The sequence below is a fragment of the Aptenodytes patagonicus genome, chromosome 4 (genome assembly GCF_965638725.1).
Source record: "Aptenodytes patagonicus chromosome 4, bAptPat1.pri.cur, whole genome shotgun sequence".
Taxonomy (NCBI): Eukaryota; Metazoa; Chordata; class Aves; order Sphenisciformes; family Spheniscidae; genus Aptenodytes; species Aptenodytes patagonicus.
The window spans coordinates 4,378,868-4,397,802 of NC_134952.1; positions in this window are offsets into that span (position 1 = coordinate 4,378,868).

The window sequence follows — 18,935 nt, forward strand, 5'->3', positions numbered from 1 at the left end:
TTTTTTAAATTCACTAAGAAAAGATGCAACTTTCTGACTAATTTGAAATCTCATTGGAAGATGTGAAGCCTGTTTATCCATGGTTTTCACCATGCTATCTGTACAATCTAGCTAAGTTAGAAACACTGGATCTTTGAATGTAGATGTAAGGTTTTTATGCTACCACTGTTGATGTCAATCATCCAGTTACCACCAAATTTTAGGAGGAAAGAGCAAACCCAAGAGAGCACCAAGAGTTAGGGTGTGGAAAATGTGATCATTGTTCATCATTTAGGTTACTGCTTTCTGTTAGAGAAATTCTTAACAGATTGTACTTTGAATATGAGTGACTATTCCATGCTCATAGGATTCAGGTGAAGAAGCAAGAAAAATGGTGGCATGGTTAAATAAATAAAGGCCTTGAAGAAAGCAGGGTGGAATAAACTTCATATGCAGTTTTGGGGAAAATAACTCCTCTTCTCTGCCCGAGTCTCCAAGTCTATAACAATAATTTAATAATTATTCCACTTACAGGGGTGACTGGCTCAGGTTAACTGAAATTTTCAGGAGTGTAAAGGTCTTAGCTGAATCCTGTACAACTCTTGCTGTTAAAATCCCAGGGATATATGTGATACAACAATCTCAGATGTCTAAACAATATTTGTAAATAGCTTCAAGAAGGGTGTCTATACAAGTTAAAATTATTAATCTTTGAGAAATTTTCCCTTCATGTCTCTAAACCTTTTCTATTGCCTCCCACTTCTACATCCATCAGCTTTTACAGTTATCCTGTGGTGTTCTGAACAAAACTGTGGTTTGACCCCTACCTTTCGTGGTTTGAGTCCTGGTCCCCCAAAAGGCAGCATCTTCTAGGCAGAAACATGCTATAGAGAAGTTCCCTTTTGAAGCCTGTCAGTCATGTTTCTTAAGCAGCTGGGAATATTTGCTATCAAGTTAACAAGGACATATAGGCTCAAACCTGAGATGTCCAGTACAGAATCCAGTGTCCTACAGTGCTTAGTACTAGATATCCCAGAAATAGATACAAGAATTTCACATTAGGCAGAACTGTAATAATCTGTTATTTACATTATGTCTTCTGCTAATCTCTAATATTCAAAGTCTGTATTAAAACTGAAGGATGGTGCTTAATAACCTTTCAGAATTTATTAGCGTTAACTACTATAGCTCTACATATTTTTTGTAGTCTTACCGATGTCCAGCCTTTCCTTCAGTCTATCAAACTTTGTGACCTGGAAGTGGGTTTTGTTTGGCTGTCAGTAATGCTCTGAAATTTGATGCTCTGTGTTGATTAGAGCTGAAGTGTGCTACTCTTGTGCTTGCAGGAAGTGCCATACTTCATCTTTCAAGTGACTGTTATCCACCACCCTCTTCATAATCCCTTTTAATAATTAAATAAGTCCCTTTTAATGATGGGAAAAATTCATACATTTTGCACCAGGTTCCACTACCTTTGTGTTCTACATGCCAGTCCACACTGACGTGGGAGGGTAGGGAAGAGAAAGTTTGAGAACAAGGAGTGTAATTTCTTTTAACTTCCCATTGAGCAGTGCCAGGAAGACGTTAGAAGCAAAAGAATTATGAATGCCAGAAACCCCACAATCTTGTTCTTCTTCTGTCCTTAAACTTCAGTGTGAATGTAACATATTGATGGGTCAGGTCCTCAACTAAGCTGCCAACAGAGGGTATGAAAACTGGGAGATGGCATGTTCAGAAGTTGTCACTGGAACTGAAAGACTCCTCAGTCTGTTTGGCAGGTGAATTTAGAAAGCGCTGTCCATCCATCCATCCATCCATCCACCCACCCACCCATCCATTCAGATCTCCTTATGGTGTCAGCAGATGCTGAAGTGAATCACAGCCTGTTTCTCCCTCCAAAGGCACAGTTGTGTTAATGAAGGATTTGCAGAGAGCACTCTTGGCAGAGAGGACTTTAATGGTTGATGTAGGCAAAACAGCCCAACTCAAAACAGAATAAAGTGCAGATATGAGTAACAGAGCATCCATAACTGGCAATTGTCACAAAGGAGAGAATGCTAAGAGAAGTGGACAGGATTTGGTGTAAAGTTGGGAGGCTATCAAGTCAATTTGTTCTCTTTTGGGAATGAAGGCAAACACCATGACTTAGGGATCAGTAAGACTGTAGGACTGAAACTGAGGCTACCTTTGGCTCCATCTGTACTGGACTCAGCGACACAGCATCTGGCGCTGTTCCTCAGAGCCTGGAAAGCTTGAATGATCTAGGTAGAAAGATGAAAGTTAAAAATATCCAGGCTATTCATGAATTTCCCAGAAAAACTACTATCCTAGGGATGAAAGGAGCCAGGTGATACCAAAATGAAGTGTTTAAATGGCATCAGACTGATAGGTTTGACCAAAGAATATTGGGTCAAGTATAGGGAGAGTAGGTTGTACGAATGTGGTGGCCTTCATCTAAATCTTTCCATAATCAACAGACCTTTAAACAAACAAGAGAGAGAAGGCTAAAAACGGACCAGTCATGTCTGAATACTCAGGCATGAAATCTGAGCTGGAAATCCTTTACGTCTGACAAAGTCAAACCCCAAATTGCCTATTAAGAACAAGTATGCATGCACTGTTACCAACACCGTACTCAGAAAGGAAATGTGATGGAGCTGGTGATTCTCAAGAATCAGAATGCAAGGAGAGTTGCTGGAGTCAATATCAGATGCTCATAATTGGAGACCACTGAGAATTACAGGACTCTCAACACTAATTCAATAAAGTTGTATGTAATGAAATTGCTGGGCAGGAATTTATTATAGGCTACCTAATCTCTCTAAAGAATGACTTAAACTACATCAAAAATTGTGTTACACTGAGTAATTTTAGCTGAGGAATATTAATTAGACATTACAAAAACCCCACTTAATTCTCAAAACATCAGAAATACAGTGAAGTCCTGTAGCACAGGATAATTTTTATATTCTCAGTAAAAAGTTAATCACTAATTTAAAATACAGCAACTCTGCAACTAACCCATGATTATTGCCTGATCAGGCTTGTTTTGTGCAAAGAATTTGTGGCCAAAAACAAACTATGGGAATGCTACAAATGAAATCAAAGGAAGCGGTGAACTACAACAGGATTTAGCATTAAGAAACTATGAAACAGGACATCTTAAAAACAGATTTGCCTTCCCCCAAGTCTGGGGATAATAGCAAGGAGGGGACTGCTTGCGCGTGTTTAGAAAGTAAAGAGGAGACAACTGCTGATGCAGGAGGGGAGGCAGCAGCTTGTGTCAAATGCAAATGGACTGGAAATGATGATGGCAAATGTAGAGCCAGGCTGTTGCTCTGTTTGGGAAGGGGTAGTCTACCTATCCAGGCATAGCTTGAGAGGTGGAAGTGGGAAAACAGATGTCACTGCTTGTGTAGGAAGAGTGGGTAGCTGCTCATTAATGACGGAGGCATATACTGATACCACCCTAAATAGTGTGAGGAAGAAAAATAGGCTGCTGTTCCCTTGACATGTGTCAGCTGCAAGCTGTTTATCCCTACTGCAAAAGATGATCGAGCTTTCTCTGGTCTTGTAGATGGAATAGAAAACTTGCAAACCCTAATAAATTAGCAAATGAATGTAACTTATGTCATAAGCATTAAAGGAGTTAGCAAAGGGACCCTCTGAATCATGAATGTTTGTTGGTAACCAAGTTTGGATTCCGAAGTTTGGAAGGTTACTAATTTCAGTGTTGAAAAGAGCTAAAACAAATTAAGTGGGGAAATATATTGCACCAATCAGTTGATTTATTCTAGATAAAGTAACATAACTAGTAAAATATGGAAGCAGACTCCAGCAGTAAAGGGCTAGAAGAAAAAAAAACACAAAACATGAGATTAATGTCAGTATAGCTTCAAAGAAAGAAATTTTTGTAAAACAAGAGCATGTTTTATTTGACAGAATTTCAGGTCTAGCTGAAAAGGTCTGTTTGTGATACAGAAACTTCAGTTTTCTCTAAAGCATTTGATGTATGACTGTCTGACATTTGAATAAAAGAAACTTTCCATACATAGAATGAACAAAAGACATTAGGTGGATTAATAACTTCAGAACAGACAGATCTCAAATTAAGTTCTTAATGGGGAAATGTCATTAAAGAAATTTCTCGTGGGTTCCAGCCCTATATCCAATGACCTATATCTTGTCAAATCAGGAGTATAGCAGACATTGCTGGGATGTAAATAATGTTGGCATGATCTGGGGTGCCTGGGAAAATGGTCACAATTCACCAAAATATATTCTGATACATTTGGGATACAGTGATACATTTGGGAATACTGAACTCAGTTTTTCCTGCAGGATAGGGGAGTCTCCTGGAGTGCAGGGACCTAGAGAAGATTTAAGAGTTATCCCAAACAGCCATCTCAATTTTCATTCACTGATGTTCTGACAACAGACTGCAACAGCTCTCCTTCTCTGTTTTGTGTTGTTTCATTTTGTTTTGTTACTCAGGAGAAGTTTTCAGTCATCAATGAGTTCTTGAGACCTTGGGGTTTGTATTTAACTACCCAGACAGCATTTTCAATAGCTTTTGTGCATTGGATCTTTACAGTGTCTGAGCACTGAAAATTTCTCAAAAGGAACTTGTTTTGAAAATTAGTTCTCCCCCATTCTATTCTGTTGTGTTCTGTGGTATTTTATTAAATTAGTTATTTGCGTGCAAGAGAGACGAAGGGAAGGCTGGCATGATAATATTTTACAGCTAAAGAGAAGCCCCACTGAATTATTTTCCTGTGTTACTCCTTATGTAAAATGGGGCTGATGAAGGAACAGCAATTTGGCAGCCTGTTACAGCAGCTTATATGAACCATATTGAAATAATGACCAGTCAAATTCATGAATTGTGCTTTTCTTTCCACAGACAGGTGACTGCATTATTCCCTACCATGCATAAATAATAACCGACATACTAATTTAAAATAAAAAGAAAAAAAAAAAAAAGAAAAGAAAAGAAAAAGAAAACCTATATGTCATGGAAGGAGAAATAATACTGACTGTCAGAAAAATCAAACAGGAGATACCAAGCATAGCTAAATCCTAGGCAGATGTGAGAGCTTTTTGGCTGGCAGGTGAGCTTGACTCATATCTACTTCCTAATGGAAATGGTATTTATACTCCATCAGTCCCTTCAGGTGTTCTGGTAGATTTATTCCAATTATTCTACCATTATAATAAATTCGGTGAAATCTTATTTTGTCCCATCTTTCTTGCTGAGAGATGCAGAATGGAATATTGCTGAATGGTGAGTTACCAACTGGATGCCTATTACAGTTAGAAGGGATGTTTTTTCCTGTCTTCCTATATTTGTCCATTAAGGCTGAGAGATTCAAAGGAATATGACAGTTAGGTGTTCAGTTTGCAAACCTGTGGGAGTGAAATGGGGTTGTTTATGCTTTTAAAGATTTGTCTTTTTAGGATACCTAAATGGATATCCCAATGGGAACATTATTACTAAGATATCCTGAAAAGACAAGAACCTCCAAAGGTGTTTTACAGTTATAACCTGCCAGTGCCACTTTTAATTGCTTCTGTTCAGTCTCATGCTGAAACTCGTCCAGTGAAACCACATCAAAACCTATGAATATGGCTATTCTTTAAGCCTGTGCATTTGCCCAAAGCATCTAATAAAGCAATGCTGCTCTCATGCTGGCACAAATTTGAAGCACCTTTATTGATTGCAAGGGCTCCAAATTTAAACTTGGACAACTAATTCTCATTTCACCAATACTGGAACAATACAGGCCAGATTCTCATTTTAAATTCTCTGGGTTTGAGGGATTTTTTTTTTTTCTCTCATTTATTTCAGTGATGGAGATTTACCTTTCGCAGCAGGTAACAGGTATCAATACTAGAACAGAACGAATAAAAATCAGTGGAGCTTTGATTTCAAACCAGCATCAGGCACTGATACTGTCAGGTCTGTGAACACAGAAGCTGTAACACATTCATTAAAAAAAGCAAGAAAGCAAGGAAGGAAAGCAAGCAAGCAAGCAAGCAAGCAAGCAAGAAAGAAAGAAAGAGAGCTTCTAAAAAGCCTCAAATGTTTGTTGATATTTATGAAAGAAACTGAAGAGGAGGAAGCTTCAATATTGTGTACAATTTCACCTGATTTTGCCAATATCTTTGAGCTTAATTCAGTGTTTAACTCTATTTCTTTGACAGTACAATCCTGTAGAAAATAATGGGATTGCAACAGGTGAAATTGGAGGTACAGAGCAATCGGGTTTTATCCTCTTCCCGTCTTTCAAAATGACCGGTGTCATCCTGCTGCAAATGTCTTTGCTACTTAATGCGGAATGCTAATTAAGGATGCTGACTTATCTTTTCCTAACTATTTCTTTATTCAAACATTCAAAACAGTGCTAATTAGTCTGGCTATATAAAACCAACAGTCTCCAACTGGTTTAGTTACAGCTCCATTTATTCCCTGTGCAAAGATCCCCTTCTTGCCTTGTTTTTAGTGTGTACATGTGCATATGTGTGGTTTTGCTTCCAAATAATTGTTCTAATGGCAGAAATGTTCAGTCCAGTAATTAATTCCCAGAGAAATTATTTCCATTCCCTGGTGTACACAGTTCTGTATTTACTGCTCAAGCATGGGATTGTGGCTGTGTGGCTGTACATACGTTTAAGCGGATGTTTAGATTTTTGCCTTTTTTTTTTTTAAAGACCTGAAATTATCTTGTTTAGGGATACCGTGCTCGTTCAGTTTTTTATTCAGTTTCTTGCCAGAGGCAGCTCAGGGCTGGAAGATGTTTCTGAATACTTTTCCTGAGCATCCTGACTGTTTTCCACAGCCGCGGGTAAGTATGAGGACTCAACATGCTGAGGAAAGCTTTCTTCCTCCCTTCTCCTCATCCTGTAAGGCTGGGGCGATAGCGAGAGCCTTGTTTTATTTATCCTTTAGAAAATTAAGTGGTGGACGTGCCTGACACAGCCATACAGCTGATGGGTGTGGTAGTCTAAGAGGCAAAGATGCTCTCTAGGAATGGTGCTGCAGCTCTCCTGGTGTCAAAGTTAGACCGGGCTACAACTGCAGAAGGGGAGATGAAGATTAAACTAAGAGAGTTAGAAGGTACCTAAAGGACAAAGAGAGAATATGAAAAGCAAGATGAAATGGTTTTCCTATAACCTCAGTCAGCCTCTGGAGGTGACTCTCCATTGATGCCTCCATTGACGTATCTACATTGACGATCAGGCTTCCAGGTTAGACAGTTCAAGTTGTTGCCTCAGGCAGATTGACCATGGCCATTTGACTTTCTAGCTGAAACTCTCTCCTAATGTCTCTGTTGCCTTCCACATCACTAATCAGGAGGCAGCAGGTATTGCAGCTCTTCTCTCCCTGAATGAGGGGAAGTGAAATGAAGGTGCAGCAGCCCGAACAGAATGGTGGGGTCAGCTGAAAGTCGAGGCAAATCGTACCACGTTTCCATCTGCAGTTGCCCAAAAGCCACACTGGGTTTTGAGGATCAGTATCTTTTGAGGATCAGTATCCTTTGAGGATACTGATGGTAAATTCAAGAGATTTGGCAAAGTAGCTGTAGTGACTCATACTCCCCCCGCCACACCTAATGAGAGTCTTTATCGCAATCACTTAACATTTTAGAGTTATTTTTAATGGAGGTTTGGCAGTCAGTATTTGGTAGTCTGCAAGCCTTTTATTGTTAACTGCTCTTTTATATTATTGGGCATGTTTTTAAGCATCAGATGTGACATTCCGTCATCTTTTCCTCCAGGTTTGTTGCCTAAACTTGACATTTTGTTTGAACTTCGCTTTTTTTTTACTCCAATTCTCCCTACAAATAAAATATTTCAGAACATTTTTAATATTATTATTCACTGTATGTCAGGTGCTATATTAACTCTAGCTTCTGGCACTATCCTGCTTTTATAGAGCCCTTTTCGTCACCTATCTAACACTACAGCTTAATTGGTTTCCAGCTCACCGCACATCTCTCTCTCGCTCACATGCACACACAGAGAGGCCCCGACACACACAGAGTGCTTCCCTCCCTACTCAGGATGCAGCCTGAACGTAAGAAATCAAAGCCTGCAGCAAGGCTGAGCCTGTTAAAACCAGTGGGCCTGGTACCGATGGATACATTGATTTTCTACAACTTCCAGGGAGGTAACAACAAACATTTTATCATCAACTGTACTGTATATTCTTCTTAAGTCACTTCTGCACGCTGCAGTCCAGATAGGCTCTTTGCTCAGCGTGGTACTGCATACTGTGTTTTCATTTTTGAAATTCAGTATCTTACCTGGAGTCTGAAGAATAATGTCTGCTTCTGCTGGAAATACAACAGAGTTTATAAAATACATTTTTCACGGTTCTTACTTGGAATCCACTGTTGTACTACATGATTTTATTTATAATCTTTATTGTAGCTATCCTCAAAATTTATGTGACGTGGGACACCAACTTTATTCTCCAATTTACAGTTAAAAAACAAAGGCCTATATCTTCAAAGTTACACAAGTATTTAATTCCAGTGGGAAAGCCCATTTAGCTTTAAGCTTTAAAATCTGGGATTAAATGGTATGTTCAAGGGCAAAATAGTAGCCTGTAGCTATAAGCTTAAAGCTGTCGCTAACAAGTCCTATTTTGAGTTTTCTGCCTTGTCAGTGTCTTAAAGCTGCATTTCTACAGAACAGATAATTTCTAAACATTTTCCCTTAAAATTATTTATGTCATTACACCCCTAAATTTTCTCACATATGTTGGGTCCTCACCCTGTTATTGTTGCAATGCTTTTTAATGTTAGAAGTAACAAATCTGGGAACTGAGGCTACAGGAAGGCTGCTTTGTTCCTTTGAAGCACTCTCATTTTGCCTAAGCCCCTGCAGCGTCTCCCTTTCTCATTCTCCTCCCGTGTGTAATCACTACTGGAGTTTGCACAGCTCAGCACTTCCCTCTTTTGTTCCTTATCTTATCTTTTACTTATGTGTCCTGGGGCTCAAACTGTGGCTAGTCATTCCATAATGAGATTTCTATATTCTGCAGGCGCTGGGCACTGGTCTATCATACCTTCAGACATGCTATTCCCTTTGTGATGCCATGGCTGAGGATATTCACAAGTGACTGTTCCTGCCTGGGTCTGAGTGTGGTAGAAGCTTGCAGGTTGGTCCTTTTACTTGTACTCATTCCTTTCTTTCAAGGTTATGACTTTTTCCTTTCTAAACCAATAAATCACATCTGGAGCATTTTGGGTTTGCTCAATTTTGCTCAACTATTCCTCTAGATCTTCGCTCCCAGAGCACCTTTGATTTAGTGGAAATGCAAGGATATTTTATGATCCTGGGAGATATGCGTGCTGGTTTTGGCTGGTGTGGAGCTAATTTTCTTCCTAGTAGCTAGTATGGGGCTGTGGTTTGGATTTGTGCTGGAAACAGCGTTGATAACACAGGGATGTTTTCATTACTGCTGAGCAGTGCTGACACAGAGTCAAGGCCTTTTCTGCTCCTCACCCCACCCCACCAGCGAGTAGGCTGGGGGGGCACAAGAAGCTGGGAGGGGACACAGCCGGGACAGCTGACCCCAACTGACCCAAGGGATATTCCACACCAGATGATGTCATGCTCAGTATATAAAGCTGGGGGAAGAAGAAGGAAGGGGGGACATTCAGAGTGATGGCGTTTGTCCTCCCAAGTAACTGTTAAATGTGACAGAGCCCTGCTTTCCTGGAGATGGCTGAACACCTGCCTGCTGATGAGAAATAGTGAATGAATTCTTTATTTTACTTTGCTTGGGTGTGTGGCTTTTGCTTTACCTATTAAACTGTCTTTATCTCAACCCACAAGTTTCCTCACTTTTACCCTTCCGATTTTCTCCACCATCCTACCGGGAGGGAGTGAGCGAGTGGCTGAGTGGTGCTTAGTTGTCAGCTGGGTTTAAACCACAACAATATGCTAGTCACAGCTTCGCTGGCAGCACATCTCCCAGCCCAGACAGCTTGACAGCTGGGGTTTGGATTGGGGAGCAATGTACCACTTCTCCAGACTGAGCATAAGCTCAGCACCTTTATTCCTTTGAAAAAGGTAAAACCAACAGCTGTTAAATCACAATGGTGAAAACCTCAGTATTGTTTGAAAAGCTCTAATGCCAGGTCTGAAAAACACTGTCAATGTTCTTTCTCACCTGTTTTTTGTGGTTTTGCTACCTCAAAATGGTGCTGAACATGACTTAAAGCTCCTTGGATCAGGTACACGCTGGCAAAATATCAGACTATAGGGATTTGGGTTTTTGTTGTTATTTTTTTTCTGTGTATGTAATATTGTTTGTTAATTGGGAAGATGAGCTAGATTTACCAGAAGCTGCAGGACAGGTAGGTTTTTTCTTCTTGTACATTTCTTGCACAGGTGTGTGGAATTTCTGTCTGCTGCTTTCATATTTGGCTTAGCAAATTTGGAATATAACTATAAGCCCTAACTTTCTCCGTCATTGAGATGGGTGGGTCAGCACTCATAACCATTTTTAAAGGGGGCAATTGAATCAGACATGGGTGATCTGAAATCAGTAACAAGAGATATTTTAAGTATTGGCCTATATCTGTAATGAAAACACTCAAAGACATGGACATGAGGAAAAATTTCTTTACTGAAAGAGTGGTTAAACATTGGAACAGGCTGCCCAGGGAAGTGGTGGAGTCCCCATCCCTGGAGGTATTTAAAAGACGCGTAGATGAGGCGCTTAGGGACATGGTTTAGTGGGCATGGTGGTGTTGGGTCGACAGTTGAACTTGATGATCTTAGAGGTCTTTTCCAACCTTAACGATTCTATGATTCTATGAAAAAAAAAGGACCAAGTTTTCTTGTTTATGTCCGGTTTTCTTTCTGCTGGAGGATAAGACGTTTCTTCAGATGTACATAGAGGAGAAGGTGGCACCATACATATAACAAATAATTCAGCTTCTTTCTCCTAGAGAGCAGTTTTGGGCAGTTTGTAGGGGGAGGATAGTTGGACTCAGTAGCACAGAAGTTTGGAGACTTTAGCCTTCCAATTTTATAGAAGCACTTAAGCATGCAGGCTCCCTATTCCTTTCATGCAGGGGCAGTCACAAGATGGCTGATTCAGGAAAGTGATGGTCTAGCCTAGCTAATCACTGGATTCCAGTCCAAAGATGTGTGGGTTAAAGGAGGACAGTTGTTTCTGCCAAGTACTTGATCAGGAAACAGTAACAACTAGAAATGAATGCTTTATTTTTGCAAGCCAGATATTAGCATATTTATTACTTTCCAAAATTATTATGAAAAGGCTGCAATAATTGTTATTAATCAATCCATTAAAAGTAATGGGGCATGATACCTATTACCTTAATAATGAGTTTTAGTGTCAGAGAGTCCGTCCATATTCCTTTTATGCCTTGAAGTCCACATCCTTGTTTAGTGATAGTCTTGGCTGGAAATGAAATCCTTTGCCAAGAGATGAATTCACTCTGAGAGGTGACTGCATTAACCCTGATTTATTTTAATAAACACATGGAACAATAGCTGAGGACAAACATTTTTTGTACCAAATATAATTACACAGAGGAGTTTGTCACAGAGAGTAGTTGTCTTTTATTTAAGGCAAAGTGAAAACACCAAGGAAATTTTCATGATGGATTTTTTAAAGGTCAGGGTGTCTGTTCTCCCAGACATGTATGTAAATACAGAGAAGCCAGAAGAGGAGAGATGGCCAATACATTGTGTTACTGCTCAGGGGCACCCAAATCCTTGCTCTGTGCCAGGGGGTGGGGGTGCTTCTGGCTACTTTTGTCTCAATCATTTCTTCATCCGTAACGCCGGGAAACGCGGACACGTTCTTATAGCACTGACATAGCATGAGGTTTAGTTCATTAACACCTATTATGAGATCTCAGACACTGATGTGGAACAAGGGGCATATAAGAATGTGGACAGACCATTCTGCAGATCTGTTATTTTTCAAGTGCAAATTTTCCTCTATCCAACAGTTGATGAACACACATTTCCTCTCCTTTAAATGTTTTCAAGATAATAAATCTAGACAGTCAGTTGCTGTCAAGTGTGATGCAACAGAAGTTTCCTGAGCATTCTTTGAGGTTGTTTTAAGGAGTATTTCTGGGTTTAGAAGTGCTATTAAACAGGTGACTAGCATTCTACCAGGTGATACACAAGACAGAGTCTTTCATAGCCGTGGCAGGATGTAATTATGATCTCTGACAGGATATGCAAAGCCTGCAGGTGTTACAGTTAACTCATGAACTCTTTTCCAGGATAATGGGCTTGTGCCTTGTAACTTCAGGAGGTAGAGTCTGATAAGAAGACACCTCAGACAGCTAATGCTAATGTTGCAATTGTACATAGGTTTTGTGCAGGTCCTGATGTAAAGAACTGAGAGACCTGGTTTGTTTTTTTCCTTAAGCAAATTGTTTAGTCAACTTTACTAAGACATACTTTAATCTTTTTACTTTCCATTCTGTCTCAACCAACACCCCCTAATGAGCTGCAAGCATCAATTCCACTGATGTATGATTAGGAGTTTATATGTTAGTATGAAATATAAGGTTCAGCATATAGAAAAAACTTCACAAAGAGATTTACTTATTGTCTGTCCAAGTGGGGGAGAGCTGTTAATATTTTTCTAATGTCTACTCAAGTGCAATAGATAGCACCTATTTTTCTGAAGGGCCATCATCATTTCCAAGGCAGTAAGGGCAGTCAATACCTGGAAGAAAGAGTGCTGAAACTGCCTCCTAAATAAATTAAGGATCAATAATGTTTGGTGGGAGGAAGGAGGATTTTAATCTAAATGGAACCCCAGGGAGATTTAAGAAAAGGATTGAACGTAAAAACTAACACACTTTGCCAAGAAAAGCCTGTTTCCTCTTATAGCAACCTGAGCACACCGAATGGGCAAGAGAACATGTCGCTGGCCATGGGAGTAAAGCAAACATCGACAATATGTCAGAGAGACACAAAGAGGGAAAGAGAGAGCTTTTGGATTTGATCTTAGGATAATTAGATTAAACATTCTTAGTTCATTTTCTTCTGCCCCCTCCCCACCACATCTCCTATCCATGTCTTCATAAACCTTTGTTGCTATGTTATTGGTTTGATGCTGGAGGTAAATTTTAATTGCTTTCACCAAAAGTGTCTCCAGGTGGGTAATAAGTGGAGATTTTTTTGGTCAGGAAGGGGATGGGTCTCCTTTCTCACACAAAGCCCAGCACCCTGGTCCCCTTCAAGAGGTTGCTCAGTGTGCGTCCACATAACCCGTGCTGGCTAGAAAGAGACAGCACAGGCGCTGAAGGTGGATATGTCTTCCTGTAATCAGCATTACACCAAAAGAGCTCTCTGGGTTTGAGAACACGTTAGAGATCATGGTTGTGACCTGTAGATCTCCACTGAGTCTGTAACATCTCATGGGAATACTGAAATGCAGAGAACATATATAAGTATATATACTCACACATCTCTCCAGAGTGAATGGCCTTGAAATTATAGACCTTTGTTTTGATCTTCCTCATGGATAAAGCAGTCAAAATCAGTAGGATCAGCTGAGGTAGATGAAAACACAACAGATACAAACAAGTCACTAATGAAAAACTGAACTTCATATATTTTGTGTCCATACTCTGAATTGTGAAATCTACCCATTCCAGGAAGCTGTGTGATTAATAAAGGGATTTACAGAAATCCTTGAATAAATAAAATCTAATTTAAAATTTGAGAATAAATTTTACCAACATTTGGACCGAACTTGAGCATGTCCGTGCTTAAATGAACTTGTATTATGCATATATACTTTCTTGAATTTGACATTTTAAATTACATCTAGTAAAGTGAAAATCTAATACAGGGAGGGTGTTTGTACTTATAGTCACAATCACTTTCCTTGCAAAGTTTCTGTCAAATCATTTAATCTTTACATATTTTAATGTGTCTAAATTAAGAAAATAGTATCTTGAGCTTTCAGATTTTTCTTCTTTTCTGAAAAAAAAAAATTTTCATTTGGAAACTTTTTTTTCATAACTAACTAACAGTTAAAAATACACTTATTACTGAATAGCAGCTGGAACTGTGCTGGTAACAGATTTTTCTAATGTTCATTTAATAGACTAATCAGGGTTGTGTTTTTTTTTTTTCATTTTAGATTAACCTATTTAAGGAGAATATTAAGCTTTAAATAAATATTTTCTTAGGTAGTTTGAAAAATTCATTTTACTTGTTCATTTTAACAAAAACTTAATACTTTGTACTCAGCTAAAAACTGAGACAAAAATATGTGAAGATAGAAAAATGGCACTGTTGGGCTAAAAAGTCAGAATTCAACTTCTAAAAGGCAATGAGAAGGTGATTTTAACTAAGCAGTTCATCAGTAATTCATAAGATTTCAATTAATCTAAATTTCAGTTTTCTCACTAAAACCTCGACCAGAAATTTATACCCAATTTTATCAGATATTTCTCTTAATTTCTTTATTTTATCCTTTGATTAGTCTAGAGCGGGTACAAGCATCCAAAGCAAAACAGATTATGTTACAAAGAAAGCATCTTTGTAGTCAAAGGAAGAGAAATCACTTTTTGTAAATGTAACAGTGCTATGTGGGCAAGCATCCATCCCCTCCCGTCAAGAAAATTCAAGAAATTAAAAGGGGGGTTAGCAGATCGAAGGCAGTAGTTCTTATATAGGCTGCATAGAAGAGAAAATCTGTAATACTAGTGAGTTAAACAATCCTACAAATTTCCACCAGTACTCTTATTTAAGTAGTTTGATTGAGCCAATGATTGTTAGCATAGCAAGATAAATTCTCACGACCAGTTTGAGGCATTCTGGAAAACCAGAATCTAACTAAAGGAGACCTCCTAGTATCTTTATGTAGGGCTGAACTTAACACTAAATTGTACCTTTCATGAGGCTAGTAAGTAAATTTTCTTGAGTGATTCCCCTCAACATACAAGTGAAAATTCTATTGCCCTTCTTGCAAGGCATCTGTAAAAGGAGGAACCCTCAGATCATCTAAGTAACATGAGCGTATCTTTTTTCACATGATTCTGTATAACACAAAAATCATACAGTCAAAAATAATCACACCCTTGACTTCACACTGACAAAAATTCTGACGGGATGCTAAGATTTCTACCAAATGTTTTCCTATCAGAAATTACAAGTGTTGCCAAAAGTATTCAAAATAAGAAATTTCCTATTAGGTTACAATATCAGACATGATTATTTTTGCCTGAACATTTCCATCCCATACAAAACTAACGCAGAAGTTGCATTAAATCTCTTTCTTCCAGCTTCCAGTTGTATCTCAAGCTGTTCTTCAGTTTAAAAAATTAGGGGACAAAGATATTGTTTCTGCAATCTGAAACTGTCACTTTTCTGGCAGTTTATGATGAATTAGTATAGTATAATATAATGTAGTATAATATTTATTTTAGCAAGGCATGTAATTTTTCATCTGTTCTTCTGACATTCTTACAGACCTTGATCTTGCAAAAAGCAGGAAGGGTAGATTCTCAAAGGAAGTCAGGTATCTTAATGTATAAATACATATATTTAAGCAGTATATAAATAGGAACTTCAGTGAGTGTTCAGGTATCACAAGAAATTACGTGCTTTATTCCCACTGAAAGCAAATGGGGGAACAGCTTAAAATTTTGCACTATGTTGAGTATTTACTGTTTTATATAACATTTGTATACATTTGGCAAGGAAAGGGGACAAAAGAGCACATAGTAATGTGTCTCCATAGCTTAGTGGTTAATGTAGGATGGGTATACAGGAGTTCGAGGCTGTGCCCTGAGCGTTTTTCACATAGTCAGAAAGGGTGATTGATGTCTAAAATGCACAGATAGCTTATGGAGTGTGAACTGCACCATGGAAATCCCCTGTCCAAAGGGAGTTCTTCAGTCGTGGAGTTTAAGAATCTGGATCACATTTGCAAACTCTTGGATTTTCTCTCTCTTTTCCCTTCTTTCTTTTCTCCTTTTTGGCCTAGGGATAGTAGCTGTCCTATTCAAAATAGATTACTCCATCTCCAGTGCCAGTCACCTCTGAGCTGGTGATTGGAGTCCTCTCCCAGGGTTGAGAGCTGAAGTTCTGAGTCTCCGATAGGCAGTGGAAGAAATGGGATGCAGCTCTCTCATGTTATGGTCATGACCAGAGAGCCATCTCTGGACATTGGAGATGTTCTCCAGCACTGAGGACAAGACGGTCTCCAGAGGTCCCTTTCAACCTCAGCCATTCTGTGATTCCTTGGAAAGGAAAGAGACATCTATGTCCCGCACCTGGATTTGAACGTAAGCATTGTAGGCATCTTTGAGAAAAGCTGATAGGGTTTTGAATCTTCAGTGAATGGAAATGGCAGATTAGGTTCTGCCTCACATACTGCTTTTTGCCAGGGCTTGTTTCTCTTGAGCTTTTGCTTCCCTGTTTGCTATCTTAGGTTTTCTGATGGTCCTTCATCTCCTTTCCTTGTAAAATAAAGCTAGCTATCATTGATTCCTCTACATGGACTAGAATTTAGGTTTTATAATACTGAATATTCATACTAAGGGTGCCCATTTTCTTATACTCACTCCCTAAGCACCCACTGTTGCACACCATTGCGAACAGCATAATAATCTCTTTGTACCTTTGGTCTGACACGTCATGGACTCTTATTTTCTCACTACTTGTAATACCTCATGTCTTTTTGTGCACTTGAGTTTTTGTTTAGGATGCCCCAAAAATGAGAACTTCTTAGTGTAAGGTAGGAGAAAGGTAGTGTCTACCCTAAATATTGGAAATATGATCTTGTGAATCTTCTAAATGAAATAAAAAATGACAGAATTAAAAACTGGTTGATTTTGAATTGAGGTGTGAGATACATTAGAACTTCTAATGACATATCTGCATTTCCCTTCAGAAATGGTCTATGAGAAATAACGTAAACTAGGAGTAATAACTTCATTAATATTAAGCCAACATAATGATTATAATCCACCCAGTTTTGGAATCAAAGGTAATTAATAAAAAAGTTATTTAAAATAAAATGGAGGTAACTGTTGATGGACCATACTTTAATTATGCATGATGAGGAAAGAATTAAGCTTCGTAATATCATGGTCTGGTTTTCCAATGAGGACTAGCTGCTCTGTTGTCTGCTATTTAAAAAATACAGTGTGATCAAGAAGAAATAGTGACTAATACAACTAATAGATCCTCTAACCCAGAGTAAAAATACAATACAGGACAAGCGTTGGTCTCTGAAGTACAAGGCATTTCAAACAGATGTTAGGTCATTTTACTTCTAATTCTGTAATTCTAATTCTTACTCACTTTGGGTGAGTGATAATTCAAAATAAATTTTGACTGTTCTGTAGCTTTCCATACAGAGGCTCAGAATTTAATACAAGTTCTAGTGAAGAACTCTCTATGCATCAAAGCAGCACAATTAGGGTTGGCATTAATTTCTATCACAAGTCTTTTTTTCTAGTCAAAGGCTGTTTCTTGAAGATGGAAACTGAAGGAGGTGGCTACACAAAATTCACTATATCATTTTGTGGTATTCCCTCCCATCCGTTATAAACTTCTGTAGCAGATGGGGGGGAAAAAAAAAAAAAGGTGAATATGGTTATCCTTTTCCAAAGTACTTTATTCTTTTGAAGGATCAAAATTAAAATCATCCTGTAAACCCAGATCAGTTTGTTTTCCAGGTATATATTTCTGAGGTGACTAGTAAAGGAGTTCCAACTTATAGAAAAGATAAAGGTGTTGGTTGTTTTGTTTCTAAATGAAACAAAAGAGGCAGAGTTATGTATCAAATCCTAACTTGGAGAAGTAGAAAGGAGGAATACGTCTTTTTTGCTAGATATGAACCAAAAAATTAAACTTTTGCTCTCATTCTCAAAAGGAACCTGCTTTAATTTTAGAGTTATCACACCCTCAAAATTATGATGAAATCCTGATGAATACCAACGTATGTACAGCCCTCAAGGAAACATGATGCCTACAGTTCCTCTCCCCACCTACCCCAGGATCTAGAATAAATAATTTAATAGATGTATAGATATACATCACTGCTAATAGTTCAAGCATATAGAGATCAGTTATACATTGGATTCCCCTAGCATCAGTGTGAAGTATTTTTGTGAAATACTTAGGTGTTTTTGTCCTTGACAATTTTACAGTTGTCAGTCTGTAAAAACTTCAGAAGTCCCAATTGTATGTACTAGTAGAGCAAGATGCCGCCATGAAAATGTCTTCATCTTTTCGTGTTACTGCTTCCCATTTAGACCTGCCCAGGTGAGATCATATCAACTGATTGACCAGTCTTGTTCCTTAAGTCTTCTGGTCCTTGTCACATCTCATTCTTTCCATTTAATAAAGGAAAATGAGCTGTCCTCATGGTATAACCTCCTTGGTTTGCTTTGATGATTACTTGAAACTCAATACTCTTCATTCTGGGCAAAACCAGAATGGAAGCTTCATTGTGGATCTCACCGTATAAATCTTTACTGTGATGTTAGTCCCTTTTACTTGAATAGGACCAGCTGCATGAGAAACCTCAATTGCCATGAATGAGGATTTGCAGATGAAGGTTCCTGTCAATGGAAACAAGGCACAGCAGTCCATCCATCCCAAATTAAGATGCTGTTGGTTTATCTTTATTAGTAGGCTTTATTAACAGAAGTAAAATGCTCCCTAAGGAACAAAATAGCGTGTATTCTCCCTGAAGAGCAGTTAGTCGTCTTTTACTTTTTTATTGTAGAAACTGTGGTATTTAGTGGAGTGTGGTTGTGGTCTAGGACTAGGATTTCCAGGCACTGCGATAGCCACAAATATTAGCAGTAATAACAATAGTACATTATACAGAACATAGCTGTTTATGTCCAGAGTCCCTGCCGGTTACCATTTGTTACCTTATCCCGTCCTTATACCTTGGCGCACTGCCATATTCA